The sequence below is a fragment of the Triturus cristatus genome, chromosome 10, assembly GCF_964204655.1.
Source record: "Triturus cristatus chromosome 10, aTriCri1.1, whole genome shotgun sequence".
Lineage (NCBI taxonomy): Eukaryota > Metazoa > Chordata > Amphibia > Caudata > Salamandridae > Triturus > Triturus cristatus.
The window spans coordinates 846,523,371-846,548,071 of record NC_140593.1 but is presented as its reverse complement, the minus strand read 5'-3'; the positions used below and the strand labels follow the sequence as shown (position 1 = coordinate 846,548,071).

Below are 24,701 nucleotides of genomic sequence, written 5' to 3'. Positions count from 1 at the left end.
GCCAAAAGTGGGAAACAGCGTGCAGGGAAAAGAACTTTTTCACCATACACGGCGTCTTCTGGCATTGAAAAGAAGAAATGGTCCTACATAATAAGCAGCCTAAAAATAATTCCACAACATGGGCTCGTCCGGGATTTGAACCCGGGACCTCTCGCACCCGAAGCGAGAATCATACCCCTAGACCAACGAGCCTGATTCCCCTGTCACCAATTTGAACAATTTCTGATGCGTCTTTCAGAAACAAAGCAGTGCTATTTGGCTGCTCTCTCTCTATGTGAGCCACACAAAGTCATGTTTTCTCTCAAGGTGTTGTTTTTTTCACTCTTGCAAGGAAGGGATCAGCCGATATCCTAGCTGCCAGTGAGCAGAAAAAAGGCACTGATGAGAACTGCAGGCACTTTCTGGCACTTGTACTTCTCTGCAAGTCCTGGACCCTTGCCCCATTAACTTCCACCCCAGGAGCAAGGGAGGGCCTGCCAATTCTTGCTCCTAAGAAAGAGGTGTTTGATTCTTGGATTCAAACACGCTCGATCAGGCTCGATCAGGTGAGATTTATATGAGTGGCTCGCAGGACTGAAACACTCACCTGGGAGACCCAGGGTGGCTGAATTCCCAGAATGGCCATTGTTGGGCAAGTCACCTCCTTTCCTCCTGCCTCAATCTAGAATTGGCTGCAAATCACAAGATAGAGTTCAATGTCCGTGTGTACTGCCTACTCCCAGCTACCTCTCTGTCTTCCTTATGTAAATTAAAATTCGCAAGGGGGGACCAATGACAATCTGCTCCTCCCACATAACCAGGAAGCCCTGTTGAACATGTCTGCCTGTGTTGTTGCAGGGACAGTGCCTTCTCCTCCCAAAAGGTGGCAGGAGAGCCTCACAACAAAGATGGGATCAACTGCTTAATGAGAAACCAGCACAGCAGTTAGTGTGATGGAGTGCAAATTTAACGGAAGGTGTGCCTGAGGTGTCCCTTCCAGGAATACATGGAATTGTGATTGAGGGCCCAGCCTGATCGTTGGTGGATTTCTCGTCATATGTTACAGGTCCGTGCAAAGATTGTGGTGTGTGGGGAATGCACTGCAAAAAACAGGACGATTTAAGGGTGTAAAAGAGACCTGTCAGAAGTGGGATTTGAACCCACGCCTCCATGAGGAGACCAGAAGTCTCAGTTGCACTGAAGATCAAGCTCTCTTGAGTCTGGCGCCTTAGACCACTCGGCCATCCTGACTGCCCTGGCTATGTACAGGTCTGACTCTTCTGTCTGCACTTGCCAATGTTTGCACTTACAGCGTTCGCAGCAATGTCACAGGTGTAAAGGCCCCACAATACACGATGGCATGATAAAATAAAAAGCTAGGCACAAGAGCGACCACTGATGGATGCGGATTACTTTGTTTCGTCTTGGAAAAGTAAAGGAAGTTTCCCACAGCTCGCTGGGTTCATGGACCGCCTCTTCTTAAGCTTGCATTGAGATAATAAGGTTTTAGAGGGTGCACATAAAAGCAGCTCATGCACAGTGTTTCTGCCCGGTCTCGAACCGGGGACCTTTCGCGTGTTAGGCGAACGTGATGACCACTACACTACAGAAACTAACTTGCTGGGTTTTACTGTTAGAGCAAGGTTCCTCTCAAGGATTCTCTCTACTTCTATTCTGCTGTATCAGCAGCCACTCAGAAAGCGAGGAGCAAGTGTGAAAACTGCAGAGATATCAGCCAACATGCTTGCAATTAGACGTATTAAAAATTTACTTATGCAGGCATCGACAGACAAATATCTGATGCCTAAATGCCAGCAAGTACAGCTTGGGAAAGCATCACCTGGGACACACACAGACTAAGCATGAAGGCAGAAAAAGCATGGATATCCGTTTTTCTTCTGAGGTTCAAAATAATTTGTGCAACCATGCGCCGAGTGTAATCAGAAATAGTCAGGCATTGTCAGTTTTGAGTAGGATTCGTATGTTTACCTCTAAAAAAGGGCTCGTCCGGGATTTGAACCCGGGACCTCTCGCACCCTAAGCGAGAATCATACCCCTAGACCAACGAGCCGAGGCACACAAGAGACACCTTTTGCACCGGCTCCGGGGGTTATTGGCAGCGAGTTGGTGAATGATTCACCCAAAGCAAGCAACTGCACATGCTGCTCTCTTCTGCAATATGGTTGCTGTCTTTTCCATGGCCGTCATCGAACAAGAAATGAAAATACCTCCATCCTTCAGACATTTTGTTTGCTCTAGGTGTATGCTCTCGGTGAGGACAATAAAACAATTTCTGCTCTCATGCCTTGCTTTCATCAAGTAGGCCCACCCTTCAGTACAAAAGGACGTGCAAACGAATGGCGCAAACTATCGTCACTTCTCTTTTTGAGCTGTCACTGATGCCCCTGGAGCACAGTACGTCACGCTGGTGAGGGATAGACAGCTTCCATTATCTCAGCTTTCCTATAAGTTGAGAGAGTAAATGCAAACAATAAGCTGCAGTTTCTGCCCGGTCTCAAACCAGGGACCTTTCGCGTGTAAAGCGAACGTGATAACCACTACACCACAGAAACAGATACTCTTGCAGCAATCTTCTTGGCATGTAGTGGGCTGGAAAGCACAGACCAAGGGCCAATGTCCATGAAGCTCAACGTTGGACCCTCCTTACCCGATCTCTTTCTTTGGAAGAAAGGAACGAGGACCACTTTTATTCCAAAAGGCGATTTTAAAACCATACCTGAAATCACGCTAGAAAAACACTTTGAATTTAATGTTCCTACACTGATGGTCCACCCCAGAAAAGCAGTTGCAAAGAAGTCCGGCACTGAAATTCTATACGCCAAAACTGGGAAACAGCGTGCAGGGAAAGGAACTTTTTCACCATACACGGCGTCTTATAGCATTGAAAAGAAGAAATGGTCCTACACAATAAGCAGCCTAAAAATAATTCCACAACATGGGCTCGTCCGGGATTTGAACCCGGGACCTCTCGCACCCGAAGCGAGAATCATACCCCTAGACCAACGAGCCTGATTCCCCTGTCAGCAATTTGAACAATTTCTGATGCGTCTTTCAGAAACAAAGCAGTGCTATTTGGCTGCTCTCTCTCTATGTGAGCCACACAAAGTCATGTTTTCTCTCAAGGTGTTGTTTTTTTCACTCTTGCAAGGAAGGGATCAGCTGATATCCTAGCTGCCAGTGAGCAGAAAAAAGGCACTGATGAGAACTGCAGGCACTTTCTGGCACTTGTACTTCTCTGCAAGTCCTGGACCCTTGCCCCATTAACTTCCACCCCAGAAGCAAGGGAGGGCCTGCCAATTCTTGCTCCTAAGAAAGAGGTGTTTGATTCTTGGATTCAAACACGCTCGATCAGGCTCGATCAGGCGAGATTTATATGAGTGGCTCGCAGGACTGAAACACTCACCTGGGAGACCCAGGGTGGCTGAATTCCCAGAATGGCCATTGTTGGGCAAGTCACCTCCTTTCCTCCTGCCTCAATCTAGAATTGGCTGCAAATCACAAGATAGAGTTCAATGTCCGTGTGTACTGCCTACTCCCAGCTACCTCTCTGTCTTCCTTATGTAAATTAAAATTCGCAAGGGGGGACCAATGACAATCTGCTCCTCCCACATAACCAGGAAGCCCTGTTGAACATGTCTGCCTGTGTTGTTGCAGGGACAGTGCCTTCTCCGCCCAAAAGGTGGCAGGAGAGCCTCACAACAAAGATGGGATCAACTGCTTAATGAGAAACCAGCACAGCAGTTAGTGTGATGGAGTGCAAATTTAACGGAAGGTGTGCCTGAGGTGTCCCTTCCAGGAATACATGGAATTGTGATTGAGGGCCCAGCCTGATCGTTGGTGGATTTCTCGTCATATGTTACAGGTCCGTGCAAAGATTGTGGTGTGTGGGGAATGCACTGCAAAAAACAGGACGATTTAAGGGTGTAAAAGAGACCTGTCAGAAGTGGGATTTGAACCCACGCCTCCATGAGGAGACCAGAAGTCTCAGTTGCACTGAAGATCAAGCTCTCTTGAGTCTGGCGCCTTAGACCACTCGGCCATCCTGACTGCCCTGGCTATGTACAGGTCTGACTCTTCTGTCTGCACTTGCCAATGTTTGCACTTACAGCGTTCGCAGCAATGTCACAGGTGTAAAGGCCCCACAATACACGATGGCATGATAAAATAAAAAGCTAGGCACAAGAGCGACCACTGATGGATGCGGATTACTTTGTTTCGTCTTGGAAAAGTAAAGGAAGTTTCCCACAGCTCGCTGGGTTCATGGACCGCCTCTTCTTAAGCTTGCATTGAGATAATAAGGTTTTAGAGGGTGCACATAAAAGCAGCTCATGCACAGTGTTTCAGCCCGGTCTCGAACCGGGGACCTTTCGCGTGTTAGGCGAACGTGATGACCACTACACTACAGAAACTAACTTGCTGTGTTTTACTGTTAGAGCAAGGTTCCTCTCAAGGATTCTCTCTACTTCTATTCTGCTGTATCAGCAGCCACTCAGAAAGCGAGGAGCAAGTGTGAAAACTGCAGAGATATCAGCCAACATGCTTGCAATTAGACGTATTAAAAATTTACTTATGCAGGCATCGACAGACAAATATCTGATGCCTAAATGCCAGCAAGTACAGCTTGGGAAAGCATCACCTGGGACACACACAGACTAAGCATGAAGGCAGAAAAAGCATGGATATCCGTTTTTCTTCTGAGGTTCAAAATAATTTGTGCAACAATGCGCCGAGTGTAATGAGAAATAGTCAGGCATTGTCAGTTTTGAGTAGGATTCGTATGTTTACCTCTAAAAAAGGGCTCGTCCGGGATTTGAACCCGGGACCTCTCGCACCCTAAGCGAGAATCATACCCCTAGACCAACGAGCCGAGGCACACAAGAGACACCTTTTGCACCGGCTCCGGGGGTTATTGGCAGCGAGTTGGTGAATGATTCACCCAAAGCAAGCAACTGCACATGCTGCTCTCTTCTGCAATATGGTTGCTGTCTTTTCCATGGCCGTCATCAAACAAGAAATGAAAATACCTCCATCCTTCAGACATTTTGTTTGATCTAGGTGTATGCTCTCGGTGAGGACAATAAAACAATTTCTGCTCTCATGCCTTGCTTTCATCAAGTAGGCCCACCCTTCAGTACAAAAGGACGTGCAAACGAATGGTGCAAACTATCGTCACTTCTCTTTTTGAGCTGTCACTGATGCCCCTGGAGCACAGTACGTCACGCTGGTGAGGGATAGACAGCTTCCATTATCTCAGCTTTCCTATAAGTTGAGAGAGTAAATGCAAACAATAAGCTGCTGTTTCTGCCCAGTCTCGAACCAGGGACCTTTCGCGTGTAAAGCGAACGTGATAACCACTACACCACAGAAACAGATACTCTTGCAGCAATCTTCTTGGCATGTAGTGGGCTGGAAAGCACAGACCAAGGGCCAATGTCCATGAAGCTCAACGTTGGACCCTCCTTACCCGATCTCTTTCTTTGGAAGAAAGGAACGAGGACCACTTTTATTCCAAAAGGCGATTTTAAAACCATACCTGAAATCACGCTAGAAAAACACTTTGAATTTAATGTTCCTACACTGATGGTCCACCCCAGAAAAGCAGTTGCAAAGAAGTCCGGCACTGAAATTCTATACGCCAAAAGTGGGAAACAGCGTGCAGGGAAAATAACTTTTTCACCATACACGGCGTCTTATAGCATTGAAAAGAAGAAATGGTCCTACATAATAAGCAGCCTAAAAATAATTCCACAACATGGGCTCGTCCGGGATTTGAACCCGGGACCTCTCGCACCCGAAGCGAGAATCATACCCCTAGACCAACGAGCCTGATTCCCCTGTCACCAATTTGAACAATTTCTGATGCGTCTTTCAGAAACAAAGCAGTGCTATTTGGCTGCTCTCTCTCTATGTGAGCCACACAAAGTCATGTTTTCTCTCAAGGTGTTGTTTTTTTCACTCTTGCAAGGAAGGGATCAGCCGATATCCTAGCTGCCAGTGAGCAGAAAAAAGGCACTGATGAGAACTGCAGGCACTTTCTGGCACTTGTACTTCTCTGCAAGTCCTGGACCCTTGCCCCATTAACTTCCACCCCAGAAGCAAGGGAGGGCCTGCCAATTCTTGCTCCTAAGAAAGAGGTGTTTGATTCTTGGATTCAAACACGCTCGATCAGGCTCGATCAGGCGAGATTTATATGAGTGGCTCGCAGGACTGAAACACTCACCTGGGAGACCCAGGGTGGCTGAATTCCCAGAATGGCCATTGTTGGGCAAGTCACCTCCTTTCCTCCTGCCTCAATCTAGAATTGGCTGCAAATCACAAGATAGAGTTCAATGTCCGTGTGTACTGCCTACTCCCAGCTACCTCTCTGTCTTCCTTATGTAAATTAAAATTCGCAAGGGGGGACCAATGACAATCTGCTCCTCCCACATAACCAGGAAGCCCTGTTGAACATGTCTGCCTGTGTTGTTGCAGGGACAGTGCCTTCTCCGCCCAAAAGGTGGCAGGAGAGCCTCACAACAAAGATGGGATCAACTGCTTAATGAGAAACCAGCACAGCAGTTAGTGTGATGGAGTGCAAATTTAACGGAAGGTGTGCCTGAGGTGTCCCTTCCAGGAATACATGGAATTGTGATTGAGGGCCCAGCCTGATCGTTGGTGGATTTCTCGTCACGTTACAGGTCCGTGCAAAGATTGTGGTGTGTGGGGAATGCACTGCAAAAAACAGGACGATTTAAGGGTGTAAAAGAGACCTGTCAGAAGTGGGATTTGAACCCACGCCTCCATGAGGAGACCAGAAGTCTCAGTTGCACTGAAGATCAAGCTCTCTTGAGTCTGGCGCCTTAGACCACTCGGCCATCCTGACTGCCCTGGCTATGTACAGGTCTGACTCTTCTGTCTGCACTTGCCAATGTTTGCACTTACAGCGTTCGCAGCAATGTCACAGGTGTAAAGGCCCCACAATACACGATGGCATGATAAAATAAAAAGCTAGGCACAAGAGCGACCACTGATGGATGCGGATTACTTTGTTTCGTCTTGGAAAAGTAAAGGAAGTTTCCCACAGCTCGCTGGGTTCATGGACCGCCTCTTCTTAAGCTTGCATTGAGATAATAAGGTTTTAGAGGGTGCACATAAAAGCAGCTCATGCACAGTGTTTCTGCCCGGTCTCGAACCGGGGACCTTTCGCGTGTTAGGCGAACGTGATGACCACTACACTACAGAAACTAACTTGCTGGGTTTTACTGTTAGAGCAAGGTTCCTCTCAAGGATTCTCTCTACTTCTATTCTGCTGTATCAGCAGCCACTCAGAAAGCGAGGAGCAAGTGTGAAAACTGCAGAGATATCAGCCAACATGCTTGCAATTAGACGTATTAAAAATTTACTTATGCAGGCATCGACAGACAAATATCTGATGCCTAAATGCCAGCAAGTACAGCTTGGGAAAGCATCACCTGGGACACACACAGACTAAGCATGAAGGCAGAAAAAGCATGGATATCCGTTTTTCTTCTGAGGTTCAAAATAATTTGTGCAACCATGCGCCGAGTGTAATGAGAAATAGTCAGGCATTGTCAGTTTTGAGTAGGATTCGTATGTTTACCTCTAAAAAAGGGCTCGTCCGGGATTTGAACCCGGGACCTCTCGCACCCTAAGCGAGAATCATACCCCTAGACCAACGAGCCGAGGCACACAAGAGACACCTTTTGCACCGGCTCCAGGGGTTATTGGCAGCGAGTTGGTGAATGATTCACCCAAAGCAAGCAACTGCACATGCTGCTCTCTTCTGCAATATGGTTGCTGTCTTTTCCATGGCCGTCATCGAACAAGAAATGAAAATACCTCCATCCTTTAGACATTTTGTTTGCTCTAGGTGTATGCTCTCGGTGAGGACAATAAAACAATTTCTGCTCTCATGCCTTGCTTTCATCAAGTAGGCCCACCCTTCAGTACAAAAGGACGTGCAAACGAATGGCGCAAACTATCGTCACTTCTCTTTTTGAGCTGTCACTGATGCCCCTGGAGCACAGTACGTCACGCTGGTGAGGGATAGACAGCTTCCATTATCTCAGCTTTCCTATAAGTTGAGAGAGTAAATGCAAACAATAAGCTGCAGTTTCTGCCCGGTCTCAAACCAGGGACCTTTCGCGTGTAAAGCGAACGTGATAACCACTACACCACAGAAACAGATACTCTTGCAGCAATCTTCTTGGCATGTAGTGGGCTGGAAAGCACAGACCAAGGGCCAATGTCCATGAAGCTCAACGTTGGACCCTCCTTACCCGATCTCTTTCTTTGGAAGAAAGGAACGAGGACCACTTTTATTCCAAAAGGCGATTTTAAAACCATACCTGAAATCACGCTAGAAAAACACTTTGAATTTAATGTTCCTACACTGATGGTCCACCCCAGAAAAGCAGTTGCAAAGAAGTCCGGCACTGAAATTCTATACGCCAAAACTGGGAAACAGCGTGCAGGGAAAGGAACTTTTTCACCATACACGGCGTCTTATAGCATTGAAAAGAAGAAATGGTCCTACACAATAAGCAGCCTAAAAATAATTCCACAACATGGGCTCGTCCGGGATTTGAACCCGGGACCTCTCGCACCCGAAGCGAGAATCATACCCCTAGACCAACGAGCCTGATTCCCCTGTCAGCAATTTGAACAATTTCTGATGCGTCTTTCAGAAACAAAGCAGTGCTATTTGGCTGCTCTCTCTCTATGTGAGCCACACAAAGTCATGTTTTCTCTCAAGGTGTTGTTTTTTTCACTCTTGCAAGGAAGGGATCAGCCGATATCCTAGCTGCCAGTGAGCAGAAAAAAGGCACTGATGAGAACTGCAGGCACTTTCTGGCACTTGTACTTCTCTGCAAGTCCTGGACCCTTGCCCCATTAACTTCCACCCCAGAAGCAAGGGAGGGCCTGCCAAATCTTGCTCCTAAGAAAGAGGTGTTTGATTCTTGGATTCAAACACGCTCGATCAGGCTCGATCAGGCGAGATTTATATGAGTGGCTCGCAGGACTGAAACACTCACCTGGGAGACCCAGGGTGGCTGAATTCCCAGAATGGCCATTGTTGGGCAAGTCACCTCCTTTCCTCCTGCCTCAATCTAGAATTGGCTGCAAATCACAAGATAGAGTTCAATGTCCGTGTGTACTGCCTACTCCCAGCTACCTCTCTGTCTTCCTTATGTAAATTAAAATTCGCAAGGGGGGACCAATGACAATCTGCTCCTCCCACATAACCAGGAAGCCCTGTTGAACATGTCTGCCTGTGTTGTTGCAGGGACAGTGCCTTCTCCGCCCAAAAGGTGGCAGGAGAGCCTCACAACAAAGATGGGATCAACTGCTTAATGAGAAACCAGCACAGTAGTTAGTGTGATGGAGTGCAAATTTAACGGAAGGTGTGCCTGAGGTGTCCCTTCCAGGAATACATGGAATTGTGATTGAGAGCCCAGCCTGATCGTTGGTGGATTTCTCGTCATATGTTACAGGTCCGTGCAAAGATTGTGGTGTGTGGGGAATGCACTGCAAAAAACAGGACGATTTAAGGGTGTAAAAGAGACCTGTCAGAAGTGGGATTTGAACCCACGCCTCCATGAGGAGACCAGAAGTCTCAGTTGCACTGAAGATCAAGCTCTCTTGAGTCTGGCGCCTTAGACCACTCGGCCATCCTGACAGCCCTGGCTATGTACAGGTCTGACTCTTCTGTCTGCGCTTGCCAATGTTTGCACTTACAGCGTTCGCAGCAATGTCACAGGTGTAAAGGCCCCACAATACACGATGGCATGATAAAAAAAAAAGCTAGGCACAAGAGCGACCACTGATGGATGCGGATTACTTTGTTTCGTCTTGGAAAAGTAAAGGAAGTTTCCCACGGCTCGCTGGGTTCATGGACCGCCTCTTCTTAAGCTTGCATTGAGATAATAAGGTTTTAGAGGGTGCACATAAAAGCAGCTCATGCACAGTGTTTCTACCCGGTCTCGAACCAGGGACCTTTCGCGTGTTAGGCGAACGTGATGACCACTACACTACAGAAACTAACTTGCTGTGTTTTACTGTTAGAGCAAGGTTCCTCTCAAGGATTCTCTCTACTTCTATTCTGCTGAATCAGCAGCCACTCAGAAAGCGAGGAGCAAGTGTGAAAACTGCAGAGATATCAGCCAACATGATTGCAATTAGACGTATTAAAAATTTACTTATGCAGGCATCGACAGACAAATATCTGATGCCTAAATGCCAGCAAGTACAGCTTGGGAAAGCATCACCTGGGACACACACAGACTAAGCATGAAGGCAGAAAAAGCATGGATATCCGTTTTTCTTCTGAGGTTCAAAATAATTTGTGCAACAATGCGCCGAGTGTAATGAGAAATAGTCAGGCATTGTCAGTTTTGAGTAGGATTCTTATGTTTACCTCTAAAAAAGGGCTCGTCTGGGATTTGAACCCGGGACCTCTCGCACCCTAAGCGAGAATCATACCCCTAGACCAACGAGCGGAGGCACACAAGAGTCACCTTTTGCACCGGCTCCGGGGGTTATTGGCAGCGAGTTGGTGAATGATTCACCCAAAGCAAGCAACTGCACATGCTGCTCTCTTCTGCAATATGGTTGCTGTCTTTTCCATGGCCGTCATCGAACAAGAAATGAAAATACCTCCATCCTTCAGACATTTTGTTTGCTCTAGGTGTATGCTCTCGGTGAGGACAATAAAACAATTTCTGCTCTCATGCCTTGCCTTCATCAAGTAGGCCCACCCTTCAGTACAAAAGGACGTGCAAACGAATGGTGCAAACTATCGTCACTTCTCTTTTTGAGCTGTCACTGATGCCCCTGGAGCACAGTACGTCACGCTGGTGAGGGATAGACAGCTTCCATTATCTCAGCTTTCCTATAAGTTGAGAGAGTAAATGCAAACAATAAGCTGCTGTTTCTGCCCAGTCTCGAACCAGGGACCTTTCGCGTGTAAAGCGAACGTGATAACCACTACACCACAGAAACAGATACTCTTGCAGCAATCTTCTTGGCATGTAGTGGGCTGGAAAGCACAGACCAAGGGCCAATGTCCATGAAGCTCAACGTTGGACCCTCCTTACCCGATCTCTTTCTTTGGAAGAAAGGAACGAGGACCACTTTTATTCCAAAAGGCGATTTTAAAACCATACCTGAAATCACGCTAGAAAAACACTTTGAATTTAATGTTCCTACACTGATGGTCCACCCCAGAAAAGCAGTTGCAAAGAAGTCCGGCACTGAAATTCTATACGCCAAAAGTGGGAAACAGCGTGCAGGGAAAAGAACTTTTTCACCATACACGGCGTCTTCTGGCATTGAAAAGAAGAAATGGTCCTACATAATAAGCAGCCTAAAAATAATTCCACAACATGGGCTCGTCCGGGATTTGAACCCGGGACCTCTCGCACCCGAAGCGAGAATCATACCCCTAGACCAACGAGCCTGATTCCCCTGTTACCAATTTGAACAATTTCTGATGCGTCTTTCAGAAACAAAGCAGTGCTATTTGGCTGCTCTCTCTCTATGTGAGCCACACAAAGTCATGTTTTCTCTCAAGGTGTTGTTTTTTTCACTCTTGCAAGGAAGGGATCAGCCGATATCCTAGCTGCCAGTGAGCAGAAAAAAGGCACTGATGAGAACTGCAGGCACTTTCTGGCACTTGTACTTCTCTGCAAGTCCTGGACCCTTGCCCCATTAACTTCCACCCCAGGAGCAAGGGAGGGCCTGCCAATTCTTGCTCCTAAGAAAGAGGTGTTTGATTCTTGGATTCAAACACGCTCGATCAGGCTCGATCAGGTGAGATTTATATGAGTGGCTCGCAGGACTGAAACACTCACCTGGGAGACCCAGGGTGGCTGAATTCCCAGAATGGCCATTGTTGGGCAAGTCACCTCCTTTCCTCCTGCCTCAATCTAGAATTGGCTGCAAATCACAAGATAGAGTTCAATGTCCGTGTGTACTGCCTACTCCCAGCTACCTCTCTGTCTTCCTTATGTAAATTAAAATTCGCAAGGGGGGACCAATGACAATCTGTTCCTCCCACATAACCAGGAAGCCCTGTTGAACATGTCTGCCTGTGTTGTTGCAGGGACAGTGCCTTCTCCTCCCAAAAGGTGGCAGGAGAGCCTCACAACAAAGATGGGATCAACTGCTTAATGAGAAACCAGCACAGCAGTTAGTGTGATGGAGTGCAAATTTAACGGAAGGTGTGCCTGAGGTGTCCCTTCCAGGAATACATGGAATTGTGATTGAGGGCCCAGCCTGATCGTTGGTGGATTTCTCGTCATATGTTACAGGTCCGTGCAAAGATTGTGGTGTGTGGGGAATGCACTGCAAAAAACAGGAAGATTTAAGGGTGTAAAAGAGACCTGTCAGAAGTGGGATTTGAACCCACGCCTCCATGAGGAGACCAGAAGTCTCAGTTGCACTGAAGATCAAGCTCTCTTGAGTCTGGCGCCTTAGACCACTCGGCCATCCTGACTGCCCTGGCTATGTACAGGTCTGACTCTTCTGTCTGCACTTGCCAATGTTTGCACTTACAGCGTTCGCAGCAATGTCACAGGTGTAAAGGCCCCACAATACACGATGGCATGATAAAATAAAAAGCTAGGCACAAGAGCGACCACTGATGGATGCGGATTACTTTGTTTCGTCTTGGAAAAGTAAAGGAAGTTTCCCACAGCTCGCTGGGTTCATGGACCGCCTCTTCTTAAGCTTGCATTGAGATAATAAGGTTTTAGAGGGTGCACATAAAAGCAGCTCATGCACAGTGTTTCTGCCCGGTCTCGAACCGGGGACCTTTCGCGTGTTAGGCGAACGTGATGACCACTACACTACAGAAACTAACTTGCTGGGTTTTACTGTTAGAGCAAGGTTCCTCTCAAGGATTCTCTCTACTTCTATTCTGCTGTATCAGCAGCCACTCAGAAAGCGAGGAGCAAGTGTGAAAACTGCAGAGATATCAGCCAACATGCTTGCAATTAGACGTATTAAAAATTTACTTATGCAGGCATCGACAGACAAATATCTGATGCCTAAATGCCAGCAAGTACAGCTTGGGAAAGCATCACCTGGGACACACACAGACTAAGCATGAAGGCAGAAAAAGCATGGATATCCGTTTTTCTTCTGAGGTTCAAAATAATTTGTGCAACCATGCGCCGAGTGTAATGAGAAATAGTCAGGCATTGTCAGTTTTGAGTAGGATTCGTATGTTTACCTCTAAAAAAGGGCTCGTCCGGGATTTGAACCCGGGACCTCTCGCACCCTAAGCGAGAATCATACCCCTAGACCAACGAGCCGAGGCACACAAGAGACACCTTTTGCACCGGCTCCGGGGGTTATTGGCAGCGAGTTGGTGAATGATTCACCCAAAGCAAGCAACTGCACATGCTGCTCTCTTCTGCAATATGGTTGCTGTCTTTTCCATGGCCGTCATCGAACAAGAAATGAAAATACCTCCATCCTTCAGACATTTTGTTTGCTCTAGGTGTATGCTCTCGGTGAGGACAATAAAACAATTTCTGCTCTTATGCCTTGCTTTCATCAAGTAGGCCCACCCTTCAGTACAAAAGGACGTGCAAACGAATGGCGCAAACTATCGTCACTTCTCTTTTTGAGCTGTCACTGATGCCCCTGGAGCACAGTACGTCACGCTGGTGAGGGATAGACAGCTTCCATTATCTCAGCTTTCCTATAAGTTGAGAGAGTAAATGCAAACAATAAGCTGCAGTTTCTGCCCGGTCTCAAACCAGGGACCTTTCGCGTGTAAAGCGAACGTGATAACCACTACACCACAGAAACAGATACTCTTGCAGCAATCTTCTTGGCATGTAGTGGGCTGGAAAGCACAGACCAAGGGCCAATGTCCATGAAGCTCAACGTTGGACCCTCCTTACCCGATCTCTTTCTTTGGAAGAAAGGAACGAGGACCACTTTTATTCCAAAAGGCGATTTTAAAACCATACCTGAAATCACGCTAGAAAAACACTTTGAATTTAATGTTCCTACACTGATGGTCCACCCCAGAAAAGCAGTTGCAAAGAAGTCCGGCACTGAAATTCTATACGCCAAAACTGGGAAACAGCGTGCAGGGAAAGGAACTTTTTCACCATACACGGCGTCTTATAGCATTGAAAAGAAGAAATGGTCCTACACAATAAGCAGCCTAAAAATAATTCCACAACATGGGCTCGTCCGGGATTTGAACCCGGGACCTCTCGCACCCGAAGCGAGAATGATACCCCTAGACCAACGAGCCTGATTCCCCTGTCAGCAATTTGAACAATTTCTGATGCGTCTTTCAGAAACAAAGCAGTGCTATTTGGCTGCTCTCTCTCTATGTGAGCCACACAAAGTCATGTTTTCTCTCAAGGTGTTGTTTTTTTCACTCTTGCAAGGAAGGGATCAGCTGATATCCTAGCTGCCAGTGAGCAGAAAAAAGGCACTGATGAGAACTGCAGGCACTTTCTGGCACTTGTACTTCTCTGCAAGTCCTGGACCCTTGCCCCATTAACTTCCACCCCAGAAGCAAGGGAGGGCCTGCCAATTCTTGCTCCTAAGAAAGAGGTGTTTGATTCTAGGATTCAAACACGCTCACTCAGCGCTCGATCAGGCTCGATCAGGCGAGATTTATATGAGTGGCTCGCAGGACTGAAACACTCACCTGGGAGACCCAGGGTGGCTGAATTCCCAGAATGGCCATTGTTGGGCAAGTCACCTCCTTTCCTCCTGCCTCAATCTAGAATTGGCTGCAAATCACAAGATAGAGTTCAATGTCCGTGTGTACTGCCTACTCCCAGCTACCTCTCTGTCTTCCTTATGTAAATTAAAATTCGCAAGGGGGGACCAATGACAATCTGCTCCTCCCACATAACCAGGAAGCCCTGTTGAACATGTCTGCCTGTGTTGTTGCAGGGACAGTGCCTTCTCCGCCCAAAAGGTGGCAGGAGAGCCTCACAACAAAGATGGGATCAACTGCTTAATGAGAAACCAGCACAGCAGTTAGTGTGATGGAGTGCAAATTTAACGGAAGGTGTGCCTGAGGTGTCCCTTCCAGGAATACATGGAATTGTGATTGAGGGCCCAGCCTGATCGTTGGTGGATTTCTCGTCACATGTTACAGGTCCGTGCAAAGATTGTGGTGTGTGGGGAATGCACTGCAAAAAACAGGACGATTTATGGGTGTAAAAGAGACCTGTCAGAAGTGGGATTTGAACCCACGCCTCCATGAGGAGACCAGAAGTCTCAGTTGCACTGAAGATCAAGCTCTCTTGAGTCTGGCGCCTTAGACCACTCGGCCATCCTGACAGCCCTGGCTATGTACAGGTCTGACTCTTCTGTCTGCACTTGCCAATGTTTGCACTTACAGCGTTCGCAGCAATGTCACAGGTGTAAAGGCCCCACAATACAACATGGCATGATAAAAAAAAAAGCTAGGCACAAGAGCGACCACTGATGGATGCGGATTACTTTGTTTCGTCTTGGAAAAGTAAAGGAAGTTTCCCACAGCTCGCTGGGTTCATGGACCGCCTCTTCTTAAGCTTGCATTGAGATAATAAGGTTTTAGAGGGTGCACATAAAAGCAGCTCATGCACAGTGTTTCTGCCCGGTCTCGAACCGGGGACCTTTCGCGTTTTAGGCGAACGTGATGACCACTACACTACAGAAACTAACTTGCTGTGTTTTACTGTTAGAGCAAGGTTCCTCTCAAGGATTCTCTCTACTTCTATTCTGCTGTATCAGCAGCCACTCAGAAAGCGAGGAGCAAGTGTGAAAACTGCAGAGATATCAGCCAACATGCTTGCAATTAGACGTATTAAAAATTTACTTATGCAGGCATCGACAGACAAATATCTGATGCCTAAATGCCAGCAAGTACAGCTTGGGAAAGCATCACCTGGGACACACACAGACTAAGCATGAAGGCAGAAAAAGCATGGATATCCGTTTTTCTTCTGAGGTTCAAAATAATTTGTGCAACAATGCGCCGAGTGTAATGAGAAATAGTCAGGCATTGTCAGTTTTGAGTAGGATTCGTATGTTTACCTCTAAAAAAGGGCTCGTCCGGGATTTGAACCCGGGACCTCTCGCACCCTAAGCGAGAATCATACCCCTAGACCAACGAGCCGAGGCACACAAGAGACACCTTTTGCACCGGCTCCGGGGGTTATTGGCAGCGAGTTGGTGAATGATTCACCCAAAGCAAGCAACTGCACATGCTGCTCTCTTCTGCAATATGGTTGCTGTCTTTTCCATGGCCGTCATCGAACAAGAAATGAAAATACCTCCATCCTTCAGACATTTTGTTTGCTCTAGGTGTATGCTCTCGGTGAGGACAATAAAACAATTTCTGCTCTCATGCCTTGCTTTCATCAAGTAGGCCCACCCTTCAGTACAAAAGGACGTGCAAACGAATGGTGCAAACTATCGTCACTTCTCTTTTTGAGCTGTCACTGATGCCCCTGGAGCACAGTACGTCACGCTGGTGAGGGATAGACAGCTTCCATTATCTCAGCTTTCCTATAAGTTGAGAGAGTAAATGCAAACAATAAGCTGCTGTTTCTGCCCAGTCTCGAACCAGGGACCTTTCGCGTGTAAAGCGAACGTGATAACCACTACACCACAGAAACAGATACTCTTGCAGCAATCTTCTTGGCATGTAGTGGGCTGGAAAGCACAGACCAAGGGCCAATGTCCATGAAGCTCAACGTTGGACCCTCCTTACCCGATCTCTTTCTTTGGAAGAAAGGAACGAGGACCACTTTTATTCCAAAAGGCGATTTTAAAACCATACCTGAAATCACGCTAGAAAAACACTTTGAATTTAATGTTCCTACACTGATGGTCCACCCCAGAAAAGCAGTTGCAAAGAAGTCCGGCACTGAAATTCTATACGCCAAAAGTGGGAAACAGCGTGCAGGGAAAAGAACTTTTTCACCATACACGGCGTCTTCTGGCATTGAAAAGAAGAAATGGTCCTACATAATAAGCAGCCTAAAAATAATTCCACAACATGGGCTCGTCCGGGATTTGAACCCGGGACCTCTCGCACCCGAAGCGAGAATCATACCCCTAGACCAACGAGCCTGATTCCCCTGTCACCAATTTGAACAATTTCTGATGCGTCTTTCAGAAACAAAGCAGTGCTATTTGGCTGCTCTCTCTCTATGTGAGCCACACAAAGTCATGTTTTCTCTCAAGGTGTTGTTTTTTTCACTCTTGCAAGGAAGGGATCAGCCGATATCCTAGCTGCCAGTGAGCAGAAAAAAGGCACTGATGAGAACTGCAGGCACTTTCTGGCACTTGTACTTCTCTGCAAGTCCTGTATCCCTTGCCCCATTAACTTCCACCCCAGGAGCAAGGGAGGGCCTGCCAATTCTTGCTCCTAAGAAAGAGGTGTTTGATTCTTGGATTCAAACACGCTCGATCAGGCGAGATTTATATGAGTGGCTCGCAGGACTGAAACACTCACCTGGGAGACCCAGGGTGGCTGAATTCCCAGAATGGCCATTGTTGGGCAAGTCACCTCCTTTCCTCCTGCCTCAATCTAGAATTGGCTGCAAATCACAAGATAGAGTTCAATGTCCGTGTGTACTGCCTACTCCCAGCTACCTCTCTGTCTTCCTTATGTAAATTAAAATTCGCAAGGGGGGACCAATGACAATCTGCTCCTCCCACATAACCAGGAAGCCCTGTTGAACATGTCTGCCTGTGTTGTTGCAGGGACAGTGCCTTCTCCTCCCAAAAGGTGGCAGGAGAGCCTCACAACAAAGATGGGATCAACTGCTTAATGAGAAACCAGCACAGCAGTTAGTGTGATGGAGTGCAAATTTAACGGAAGGTGTGCCTGAGGTGTCCCTTCCAGGAATACATGGAATTGTGATTGAGGGCCCAGCCTGATCGTTGGTGGATTTCTCGTCATATGTTACAGGTCCGTGCAAAGATTGTGGTGTGTGGGGAATGCACTGCAAAAAACAGGACGATTTAAGGGTGTAAAAGAGACCTGTCAGAAGTGGGATTTGAACCCACGCCTCCATGAGGAGACCAGAAGTCTCAGTTGCACTGAAGATCAAGCTCTCTTGAGTCTGGCGCCTTAGACCACTCGGCCATCCTGACTGCCCTGGCTATGTACAGGTCTGACTCTTCTGTCTGCACTTGCCAATGTTTGCACTTACAGCGTTCGCAGCAATGTCACAGGTGTAAAGGCCCCACAATACACGATGGCATGATAAAATAAAAAGCTAGGCACAAGAGCGACCACTGATGGATGCGGATTACTTTGTTTCGTCTTGGAAAAGTAAAGGAAGTTTCCCACAGCTCGCTGGGTTCATGGACCGCCTCTTCTTAAGCTTGCATTGAGATAATAAGGTTTTAGAGGGTGCACATAAAAGCAGCTCATGCACAGTGTTTCTGCCCGGTCTCGAACCGGGGACCTTTCGCGTGTTAGGCGAACGTGATGACCACTACACTACAGAAACTAACTTGCTGGGTTTTACTGTTAGAGCAAGGTTCCTCTCAAGGATTCTCTCTACTTCTATTCTGCTGTATCAGCAGCCACTCAGAAAGCGAGGAGCAAGTGTGAAAACTGCAGAGATATCAGCCAACATGCTTGCAATTAGACGTATTAAAAATTTACTTATGCAGGCATCGACAGACAAATATCTGATGCCTAAATGCCAGCAAGTACAGCTTGGGAAAGCATCACCTGGGACACACACAGACTAAGCATGAAGGCAGAAAAAGCATGGATATCCGTTTTTCTTCTGAGGTTCAAAATAATTTGTGCAACCATGCGCCGAGTGTAATCAGAAATAGTCAGGCATTGTCAGTTTTGAGTAGGATTCGTATGTTTACCTCTAAAAAAGGGCTCGTCCGGGATTTGAACCCGGGACCTCTCGCACCCTAAGCGAGAATCATACTCCTAGACCAACGAGCCGAGGCACACAAGAGACACCTTTTGCACCGGCTCCGGGGGTTATTGGCAGCGAGTTGGTGAATGATTCACCCAAAGCAAGCAACTGCACATGCTGCTCTCTTCTGCAATATGGTTGCTGTCTTTTCCATGGCCGTCATCGAACAAGAAATGAAAATACCTCCATCCTTCAGACATTTTGTTTGCTCTAGGTGTATGCTCTCGGTGAGGACAATAAAACAATTTCTGCTCTCATGCCTTGCTTTCATCAAGTAGGCCCACCCTTCAGTACAAAAGGACGTGCAAACGAATGGCGCAAACTATCGTCACTTCTCTTTTTGAGCTGTCACTGATGCCCCTGGAGCACAGTACGTCACGCTGGTGAGGGATAGACAGCTTCCATTATCTCAGCTTTCCTATAAGTTGAGAGAGTAAATGCAAACAATAAGCTGCAGTTTCTGCCCGGTCTCAAACCAGGGACCTTTCGCGTGTAAAGCGAACGTGATAACCACTACACCACAGAAACAGATACTCTTGCAGCAATCTTCTTGGCATGTAGTGGGCTGGAAAGCACAGACCAAGGGCCAATGTCCATGAAGCTCAACGTTGGACCCTCCTTACCCGATCTCTTTCTTTGGAAGAAAGGAACGAGGACCACTTTTATTCCAAAAGGCGATTTTAAAACCATACCTGAAATCACGCTAGAAAAACACTTTGAATTTAATGTTCCTACACTGATGGTCCACCCCAGAAAAGCAGTTGCAAAGAAGTCCGGCACTGAAATTCTATACGCCAAAACTGGGAAACAGCGTGCAGGGAAAGGAACTTTTTCACCATACACGGCGTCTTATAGCATTGAAAAGAAGAAATGGTCCTACACAATAAGCAGCCTAAAAATAATTCCACAACATGGGCTCGTCCGGGATTTGAACCCGGGACCTCTCGCACCCGAAGCGAGAATCATACCCCTAGACCAACGAGCCTGATTCCCCTGTCAGCAATTTGAACAATTTCTGATGCGTCTTTCAGAAACAAAGCAGTGCTATTTGGCTGCTCTCTCTCTATGTGAGCCACACAAAGTCATGTTTTCTCTCAAGGTGTTGTTTTTTTCACTCTTGCAAGGAAGGGATCAGCTGATATCCTAGCTGCCAGTGAGCAGAAAAAAGGCACTGATGAGAACTGCAGGCACTTTCTGGCACTTGTACTTCTCTGCAAGTCCTGGACCCTTGCCCCATTAACTTCCACCCCAGAAGCAAGGGAGGGCCTGCCAATTCTTGCTCCTAAGAAAGAGGTGTTTGATTCTTGGATTCAAACACGCTCGATCAGGCTCGATCAGGCGAGATTTATATGAGTGGCTCGCAGGACTGAAACACTCACCTGGGAGACCCAGGGTGGCTGAATTCCCAGAATGGCCATTGTTGGGCAAGTCACCTCCTTTCCTCCTGCCTCAATCTAGAATTGGCTGCAAATCACAAGATAGAGTTCAATGTCCGTGTGTACTGCCTACTCCCAGCTACCTCTCTGTCTTCCTTATGTAAATTAAAATTCGCAAGGGGGGACCAATGACAATCTGCTCCTCCCACATAACCAGGAAGCCCTGTTGAACATGTCTGCCTGTGTTGTTGCAGGGACAGTGCCTTCTCCGCCCAAAAGGTGGCAGGAGAGCCTCACAACAAAGATGGGATCAACTGCTTAATGAGAAACCAGCACAGCAGTTAGTGTGATGGAGTGCAAATTTAACGGAAGGTGTGCCTGAGGTGTCCCTTCCAGGAATACATGGAATTGTGATTGAGGGCCCAGCCTGATCGTTGGTGGATTTCTCGTCATATGTTACAGGTCCGTGCAAAGATTGTGGTGTGTGGGGAATGCACTGCAAAAAACAGGACGATTTAAGGGTGTAAAAGAGACCTGTCAGAAGTGGGATTTGAACCCACGCCTCCATGAGGAGACCAGAAGTCTCAGTTGCACTGAAGATCAAGCTCTCTTGAGTCTGGCGCCTTAGACCACTCGGCCATCCTGACTGCCCTGGCTATGTACAGGTCTGACTCTTCTGTCTGCACTTGCCAATGTTTGCACTTACAGCGTTCGCAGCAATGTCACAGGTGTAAAGGCCCCACAATACACGATGGCATGATAAAATAAAAAGCTAGGCACAAGAGCGACCACTGATGGATGCGGATTACTTTGTTTCGTCTTGGAAAAGTAAAGGAAGTTTCCCACAGCTCGCTGGGTTCATGGACCGCCTCTTCTTAAGCTTGCATTGAGATAATAAGGTTTTAGAGGGTGCACATAAAAGCAGCTCATGCACAGTGTTTCAGCCCGGTCTCGAACCGGGGACCTTTCGCGTGTTAGGCGAACGTGATGACCACTACACTACAGAAACTAACTTGCTGTGTTTTACTGTTAGAGCAAGGTTCCTCTCAAGGATTCTCTCTACTTCTATTCTGCTGTATCAGCAGCCACTCAGAAAGCGAGGAGCAAGTGTGAAAACTGCAGAGATATCAGCCAACATGCTTGCAATTAGACGTATTAAAAATTTACTTATGCAGGCATCGACAGACAAATATCTGATGCCTAAATGCCAGCAAGTACAGCTTGGGAAAGCATCACCTGGGACACACACAGACTAAGCATGAAGGCAGAAAAAGCATGGATATCCGTTTTTCTTCTGAGGTTCAAAATAATTTGTGCAACAATGCGCCGAGTGTAATGAGAAATAGTCAGGCATTGTCAGTTTTGAGTAGGATTCGTATGTTTACCTCTAAAAAAGGGCTCGTCCGGGATTTGAACCCGGGACCTCTCGCACCCTAAGCGAGAATCATACCCCTAGACCAACGAGCCGAGGCACACAAGAGACACCTTTTGCACCGGCTCCGGGGGTTATTGGCAGCGAGTTGGTGAATGATTCACCCAAAGCAAGCAACTGCACATGCTGCTCTCTTCTGCAATATGGTTGCTGTCTTTTCCATGGCCGTCATCAAACAAGAAATGAAAATACCTCCATCCTTCAGACATTTTGTTTGATCTAGGTGTATGCTCTCGGTGAGGACAATAAAACAATTTCTGCTCTCATGCCTTGCTTTCATCAAGTAGGCCCACCCTTCAGTACAAAAGGACGTGCAAACGAATGGTGCAAACTATCGTCACTTCTCTTTTTGAGCTGTCACTGATGCCCCTGGAGCACAGTACGTCACGCTGGTGAGGGATAGACAGCTTCCATTATCTCAGCTTTCCTATAAGTTGAGAGAGTAAATGCAAACAATAAGCTGCTGTTTCTGCCCAGTCTCGAACCAGGGACCTTTCGCGTGTAAAGCGAACGTGATAACCACTACACCACAGAAACAGATACTCTTGCAGCAATCTTCTTGGCATGTAGTGGGCTGGAAAGCACAGACCAAGGGCCAATGTCCATGAAGCTCAACGTTGGACCCTCCTTACCCGATCTCTTTCTTTGGAAGAAAGGAACGAGGACCACTTTTATTCCAAAAGGCGATTTTAAAACCATACCTGAAATCACGCTAGAAAAACACTTTGAATTTAATGTTCCTACACTGATGGTCCACCCCAGAAAAGCAGTTGCAAAGAAGTCCGGCACTGAAATTCTATACGCCAAAAGTGGGAAACAGCGTGCAGGGAAAATAACTTTTTCACCATACACGGCGTCTTATAGCATTGAAAAGAAGAAATGGTCCTACATAATAAGCAGCCTAAAAATAATTCCACAACATGGGCTCGTCCGGGATTTGAACCCGGGACCTCTCGCACCCGAAGCGAGAATCATACCCCTAGACCAACGAGCCTGATTCCCCTGTCACCAATTTGAACAATTTCTGATGCGTCTTTCAGAAACAAAGCAGTGCTATTTGGCTGCTCTCTCTCTATGTGAGCCACACAAAGTCATGTTTTCTCTCAAGGTGTTGTTTTTTTCACTCTTGCAAGGAAGGGATCAGCCGATATCCTAGCTGCCAGTGAGCAGAAAAAAGGCACTGATGAGAACTGCAGGCACTTTCTGGCACTTGTACTTCTCTGCAAGTCCTGGACCCTTGCCCCATTAACTTCCACCCCAGAAGCAAGGGAGGGCCTGCCAATTCTTGCTCCTAAGAAAGAGGTGTTTGATTCTTGGATTCAAACACGCTCGATCAGGCTCGATCAGGCGAGATTTATATGAGTGGCTCGCAGGACTGAAACACTCACCTGGGAGACCCAGGGTGGCTGAATTCCCAGAATGGCCATTGTTGGGCAAGTCACCTCCTTTCCTCCTGCCTCAATCTAGAATTGGCTGCAAATCACAAGATAGAGTTCAATGTCCGTGTGTACTGCCTACTCCCAGCTACCTCTCTGTCTTCCTTATGTAAATTAAAATTCGCAAGGGGGGACCAATGACAATCTGCTCCTCCCACATAACCAGGAAGCCCTGTTGAACATGTCTGCCTGTGTTGTTGCAGGGACAGTGCCTTCTCCGCCCAAAAGGTGGCAGGAGAGCCTCACAACAAAGATGGGATCAACTGCTTAATGAGAAACCAGCACAGCAGTTAGTGTGATGGAGTGCAAATTTAACGGAAGGTGTGCCTGAGGTGTCCCTTCCAGGAATACATGGAATTGTGATTGAGGGCCCAGCCTGATCGTTGGTGGATTTCTCGTCACGTTACAGGTCCGTGCAAAGATTGTGGTGTGTGGGGAATGCACTGCAAAAAACAGGACGATTTAAGGGTGTAAAAGAGACCTGTCAGAAGTGGGATTTGAACCCACGCCTCCATGAGGAGACCAGAAGTCTCAGTTGCACTGAAGATCAAGCTCTCTTGAGTCTGGCGCCTTAGACCACTCGGCCATCCTGACTGCCCTGGCTATGTACAGGTCTGACTCTTCTGTCTGCACTTGCCAATGTTTGCACTTACAGCGTTCGCAGCAATGTCACAGGTGTAAAGGCCCCACAATACACGATGGCATGATAAAATAAAAAGCTAGGCACAAGAGCGACCACTGATGGATGCGGATTACTTTGTTTCGTCTTGGAAAAGTAAAGGAAGTTTCCCACAGCTCGCTGGGTTCATGGACCGCCTCTTCTTAAGCTTGCATTGAGATAATAAGGTTTTAGAGGGTGCACATAAAAGCAGCTCATGCACAGTGTTTCTGCCCGGTCTCGAACCGGGGACCTTTCGCGTGTTAGGCGAACGTGATGACCACTACACTACAGAAACTAACTTGCTGGGTTTTACTGTTAGAGCAAGGTTCCTCTCAAGGATTCTCTCTACTTCTATTCTGCTGTATCAGCAGCCACTCAGAAAGCGAGGAGCAAGTGTGAAAACTGCAGAGATATCAGCCAACATGCTTGCAATTAGACGTATTAAAAATTTACTTATGCAGGCATCGACAGACAAATATCTGATGCCTAAATGCCAGCAAGTACAGCTTGGGAAAGCATCACCTGGGACACACACAGACTAAGCATGAAGGCAGAAAAAGCATGGATATCCGTTTTTCTTCTGAGGTTCAAAATAATTTGTGCAACCATGCGCCGAGTGTAATGAGAAATAGTCAGGCATTGTCAGTTTTGAGTAGGATTCGTATGTTTACCTCTAAAAAAGGGCTCGTCCGGGATTTGAACCCGGGACCTCTCGCACCCTAAGCGAGAATCATACCCCTAGACCAACGAGCCGAGGCACACAAGAGACACCTTTTGCACCGGCTCCAGGGGTTATTGGCAGCGAGTTGGTGAATGATTCACCCAAAGCAAGCAACTGCACATGCTGCTCTCTTCTGCAATATGGTTGCT

The 24,701-nt window shown here is 47.2% G+C and overlaps 37 non-coding genes across 37 annotated transcripts; all 37 read right to left on the bottom strand.

The window, feature by feature from the left end:
- Window positions 1-120: 120 nt before the first annotated feature.
- On the bottom strand, window positions 121-192 carry TRNAP-CGG (transfer RNA proline (anticodon CGG)). The gene has a single exon. It is a non-coding gene; the product is annotated as a tRNA-Pro (tRNA).
- A 926-nt stretch (window positions 193-1,118) lies between these two features.
- Window positions 1,119-1,230, bottom strand: TRNAL-CAA (transfer RNA leucine (anticodon CAA)). Its single transcript has 2 exons — window positions 1,193-1,230; window positions 1,119-1,164 (listed from the first exon to the last, which is right to left on the bottom strand). It is a non-coding gene; the product is annotated as a tRNA-Leu (tRNA).
- A 289-nt stretch (window positions 1,231-1,519) lies between these two features.
- Window positions 1,520-1,592, bottom strand: TRNAV-AAC (transfer RNA valine (anticodon AAC)). The gene has a single exon. It is a non-coding gene; the product is annotated as a tRNA-Val (tRNA).
- A 386-nt stretch (window positions 1,593-1,978) lies between these two features.
- TRNAP-AGG (transfer RNA proline (anticodon AGG)) lies at window positions 1,979-2,050 on the bottom strand. Its single transcript has one exon. It is a non-coding gene; the product is annotated as a tRNA-Pro (tRNA).
- Window positions 2,051-2,937: 887 nt separating this feature from the next.
- On the bottom strand, window positions 2,938-3,009 carry TRNAP-CGG (transfer RNA proline (anticodon CGG)). The gene has a single exon. It is a non-coding gene; the product is annotated as a tRNA-Pro (tRNA).
- A 926-nt stretch (window positions 3,010-3,935) lies between these two features.
- TRNAL-CAA (transfer RNA leucine (anticodon CAA)) lies at window positions 3,936-4,047 on the bottom strand. The gene is made up of 2 exons: window positions 4,010-4,047; window positions 3,936-3,981 (listed from the first exon to the last, which is right to left on the bottom strand). It is a non-coding gene; the product is annotated as a tRNA-Leu (tRNA).
- A 289-nt stretch (window positions 4,048-4,336) lies between these two features.
- TRNAV-AAC (transfer RNA valine (anticodon AAC)) lies at window positions 4,337-4,409 on the bottom strand. Its single transcript has one exon. It is a non-coding gene; the product is annotated as a tRNA-Val (tRNA).
- Window positions 4,410-4,795: 386 nt separating this feature from the next.
- Window positions 4,796-4,867, bottom strand: TRNAP-AGG (transfer RNA proline (anticodon AGG)). Its single transcript has one exon. It is a non-coding gene; the product is annotated as a tRNA-Pro (tRNA).
- Window positions 4,868-5,296: 429 nt separating this feature from the next.
- On the bottom strand, window positions 5,297-5,369 carry TRNAV-UAC (transfer RNA valine (anticodon UAC)). Its single transcript has one exon. It is a non-coding gene; the product is annotated as a tRNA-Val (tRNA).
- A 385-nt stretch (window positions 5,370-5,754) lies between these two features.
- Window positions 5,755-5,826, bottom strand: TRNAP-CGG (transfer RNA proline (anticodon CGG)). The gene has a single exon. It is a non-coding gene; the product is annotated as a tRNA-Pro (tRNA).
- A 924-nt stretch (window positions 5,827-6,750) lies between these two features.
- Window positions 6,751-6,862, bottom strand: TRNAL-CAA (transfer RNA leucine (anticodon CAA)). Its single transcript has 2 exons — window positions 6,825-6,862; window positions 6,751-6,796 (listed from the first exon to the last, which is right to left on the bottom strand). It is a non-coding gene; the product is annotated as a tRNA-Leu (tRNA).
- A 289-nt stretch (window positions 6,863-7,151) lies between these two features.
- TRNAV-AAC (transfer RNA valine (anticodon AAC)) lies at window positions 7,152-7,224 on the bottom strand. Its single transcript has one exon. It is a non-coding gene; the product is annotated as a tRNA-Val (tRNA).
- Window positions 7,225-7,610: 386 nt separating this feature from the next.
- TRNAP-AGG (transfer RNA proline (anticodon AGG)) lies at window positions 7,611-7,682 on the bottom strand. Its single transcript has one exon. It is a non-coding gene; the product is annotated as a tRNA-Pro (tRNA).
- Window positions 7,683-8,569: 887 nt separating this feature from the next.
- On the bottom strand, window positions 8,570-8,641 carry TRNAP-CGG (transfer RNA proline (anticodon CGG)). Its single transcript has one exon. It is a non-coding gene; the product is annotated as a tRNA-Pro (tRNA).
- A 926-nt stretch (window positions 8,642-9,567) lies between these two features.
- Window positions 9,568-9,679, bottom strand: TRNAL-CAA (transfer RNA leucine (anticodon CAA)). The gene is made up of 2 exons: window positions 9,642-9,679; window positions 9,568-9,613 (listed from the first exon to the last, which is right to left on the bottom strand). It is a non-coding gene; the product is annotated as a tRNA-Leu (tRNA).
- A 289-nt stretch (window positions 9,680-9,968) lies between these two features.
- On the bottom strand, window positions 9,969-10,041 carry TRNAV-AAC (transfer RNA valine (anticodon AAC)). Its single transcript has one exon. It is a non-coding gene; the product is annotated as a tRNA-Val (tRNA).
- Window positions 10,042-10,928: 887 nt separating this feature from the next.
- On the bottom strand, window positions 10,929-11,001 carry TRNAV-UAC (transfer RNA valine (anticodon UAC)). The gene has a single exon. It is a non-coding gene; the product is annotated as a tRNA-Val (tRNA).
- A 385-nt stretch (window positions 11,002-11,386) lies between these two features.
- TRNAP-CGG (transfer RNA proline (anticodon CGG)) lies at window positions 11,387-11,458 on the bottom strand. Its single transcript has one exon. It is a non-coding gene; the product is annotated as a tRNA-Pro (tRNA).
- A 926-nt stretch (window positions 11,459-12,384) lies between these two features.
- On the bottom strand, window positions 12,385-12,496 carry TRNAL-CAA (transfer RNA leucine (anticodon CAA)). Its single transcript has 2 exons — window positions 12,459-12,496; window positions 12,385-12,430 (listed from the first exon to the last, which is right to left on the bottom strand). It is a non-coding gene; the product is annotated as a tRNA-Leu (tRNA).
- Window positions 12,497-12,785: 289 nt separating this feature from the next.
- Window positions 12,786-12,858, bottom strand: TRNAV-AAC (transfer RNA valine (anticodon AAC)). The gene has a single exon. It is a non-coding gene; the product is annotated as a tRNA-Val (tRNA).
- Window positions 12,859-13,244: 386 nt separating this feature from the next.
- Window positions 13,245-13,316, bottom strand: TRNAP-AGG (transfer RNA proline (anticodon AGG)). The gene has a single exon. It is a non-coding gene; the product is annotated as a tRNA-Pro (tRNA).
- Window positions 13,317-15,212: 1,896 nt separating this feature from the next.
- TRNAL-CAA (transfer RNA leucine (anticodon CAA)) lies at window positions 15,213-15,324 on the bottom strand. The gene is made up of 2 exons: window positions 15,287-15,324; window positions 15,213-15,258 (listed from the first exon to the last, which is right to left on the bottom strand). It is a non-coding gene; the product is annotated as a tRNA-Leu (tRNA).
- A 289-nt stretch (window positions 15,325-15,613) lies between these two features.
- TRNAF-AAA (transfer RNA phenylalanine (anticodon AAA)) lies at window positions 15,614-15,686 on the bottom strand. Its single transcript has one exon. It is a non-coding gene; the product is annotated as a tRNA-Phe (tRNA).
- Window positions 15,687-16,072: 386 nt separating this feature from the next.
- Window positions 16,073-16,144, bottom strand: TRNAP-AGG (transfer RNA proline (anticodon AGG)). The gene has a single exon. It is a non-coding gene; the product is annotated as a tRNA-Pro (tRNA).
- A 429-nt stretch (window positions 16,145-16,573) lies between these two features.
- On the bottom strand, window positions 16,574-16,646 carry TRNAV-UAC (transfer RNA valine (anticodon UAC)). The gene has a single exon. It is a non-coding gene; the product is annotated as a tRNA-Val (tRNA).
- A 385-nt stretch (window positions 16,647-17,031) lies between these two features.
- On the bottom strand, window positions 17,032-17,103 carry TRNAP-CGG (transfer RNA proline (anticodon CGG)). Its single transcript has one exon. It is a non-coding gene; the product is annotated as a tRNA-Pro (tRNA).
- Window positions 17,104-18,020: 917 nt separating this feature from the next.
- Window positions 18,021-18,132, bottom strand: TRNAL-CAA (transfer RNA leucine (anticodon CAA)). The gene is made up of 2 exons: window positions 18,095-18,132; window positions 18,021-18,066 (listed from the first exon to the last, which is right to left on the bottom strand). It is a non-coding gene; the product is annotated as a tRNA-Leu (tRNA).
- A 289-nt stretch (window positions 18,133-18,421) lies between these two features.
- TRNAV-AAC (transfer RNA valine (anticodon AAC)) lies at window positions 18,422-18,494 on the bottom strand. The gene has a single exon. It is a non-coding gene; the product is annotated as a tRNA-Val (tRNA).
- Window positions 18,495-19,839: 1,345 nt separating this feature from the next.
- On the bottom strand, window positions 19,840-19,911 carry TRNAP-CGG (transfer RNA proline (anticodon CGG)). Its single transcript has one exon. It is a non-coding gene; the product is annotated as a tRNA-Pro (tRNA).
- Window positions 19,912-20,837: 926 nt separating this feature from the next.
- Window positions 20,838-20,949, bottom strand: TRNAL-CAA (transfer RNA leucine (anticodon CAA)). Its single transcript has 2 exons — window positions 20,912-20,949; window positions 20,838-20,883 (listed from the first exon to the last, which is right to left on the bottom strand). It is a non-coding gene; the product is annotated as a tRNA-Leu (tRNA).
- Window positions 20,950-21,238: 289 nt separating this feature from the next.
- On the bottom strand, window positions 21,239-21,311 carry TRNAV-AAC (transfer RNA valine (anticodon AAC)). The gene has a single exon. It is a non-coding gene; the product is annotated as a tRNA-Val (tRNA).
- A 386-nt stretch (window positions 21,312-21,697) lies between these two features.
- TRNAP-AGG (transfer RNA proline (anticodon AGG)) lies at window positions 21,698-21,769 on the bottom strand. Its single transcript has one exon. It is a non-coding gene; the product is annotated as a tRNA-Pro (tRNA).
- Window positions 21,770-22,198: 429 nt separating this feature from the next.
- On the bottom strand, window positions 22,199-22,271 carry TRNAV-UAC (transfer RNA valine (anticodon UAC)). Its single transcript has one exon. It is a non-coding gene; the product is annotated as a tRNA-Val (tRNA).
- A 385-nt stretch (window positions 22,272-22,656) lies between these two features.
- TRNAP-CGG (transfer RNA proline (anticodon CGG)) lies at window positions 22,657-22,728 on the bottom strand. Its single transcript has one exon. It is a non-coding gene; the product is annotated as a tRNA-Pro (tRNA).
- Window positions 22,729-23,652: 924 nt separating this feature from the next.
- Window positions 23,653-23,764, bottom strand: TRNAL-CAA (transfer RNA leucine (anticodon CAA)). The gene is made up of 2 exons: window positions 23,727-23,764; window positions 23,653-23,698 (listed from the first exon to the last, which is right to left on the bottom strand). It is a non-coding gene; the product is annotated as a tRNA-Leu (tRNA).
- Window positions 23,765-24,053: 289 nt separating this feature from the next.
- Window positions 24,054-24,126, bottom strand: TRNAV-AAC (transfer RNA valine (anticodon AAC)). Its single transcript has one exon. It is a non-coding gene; the product is annotated as a tRNA-Val (tRNA).
- Window positions 24,127-24,512: 386 nt separating this feature from the next.
- On the bottom strand, window positions 24,513-24,584 carry TRNAP-AGG (transfer RNA proline (anticodon AGG)). Its single transcript has one exon. It is a non-coding gene; the product is annotated as a tRNA-Pro (tRNA).
- Window positions 24,585-24,701: the final 117 nt, after the last annotated feature.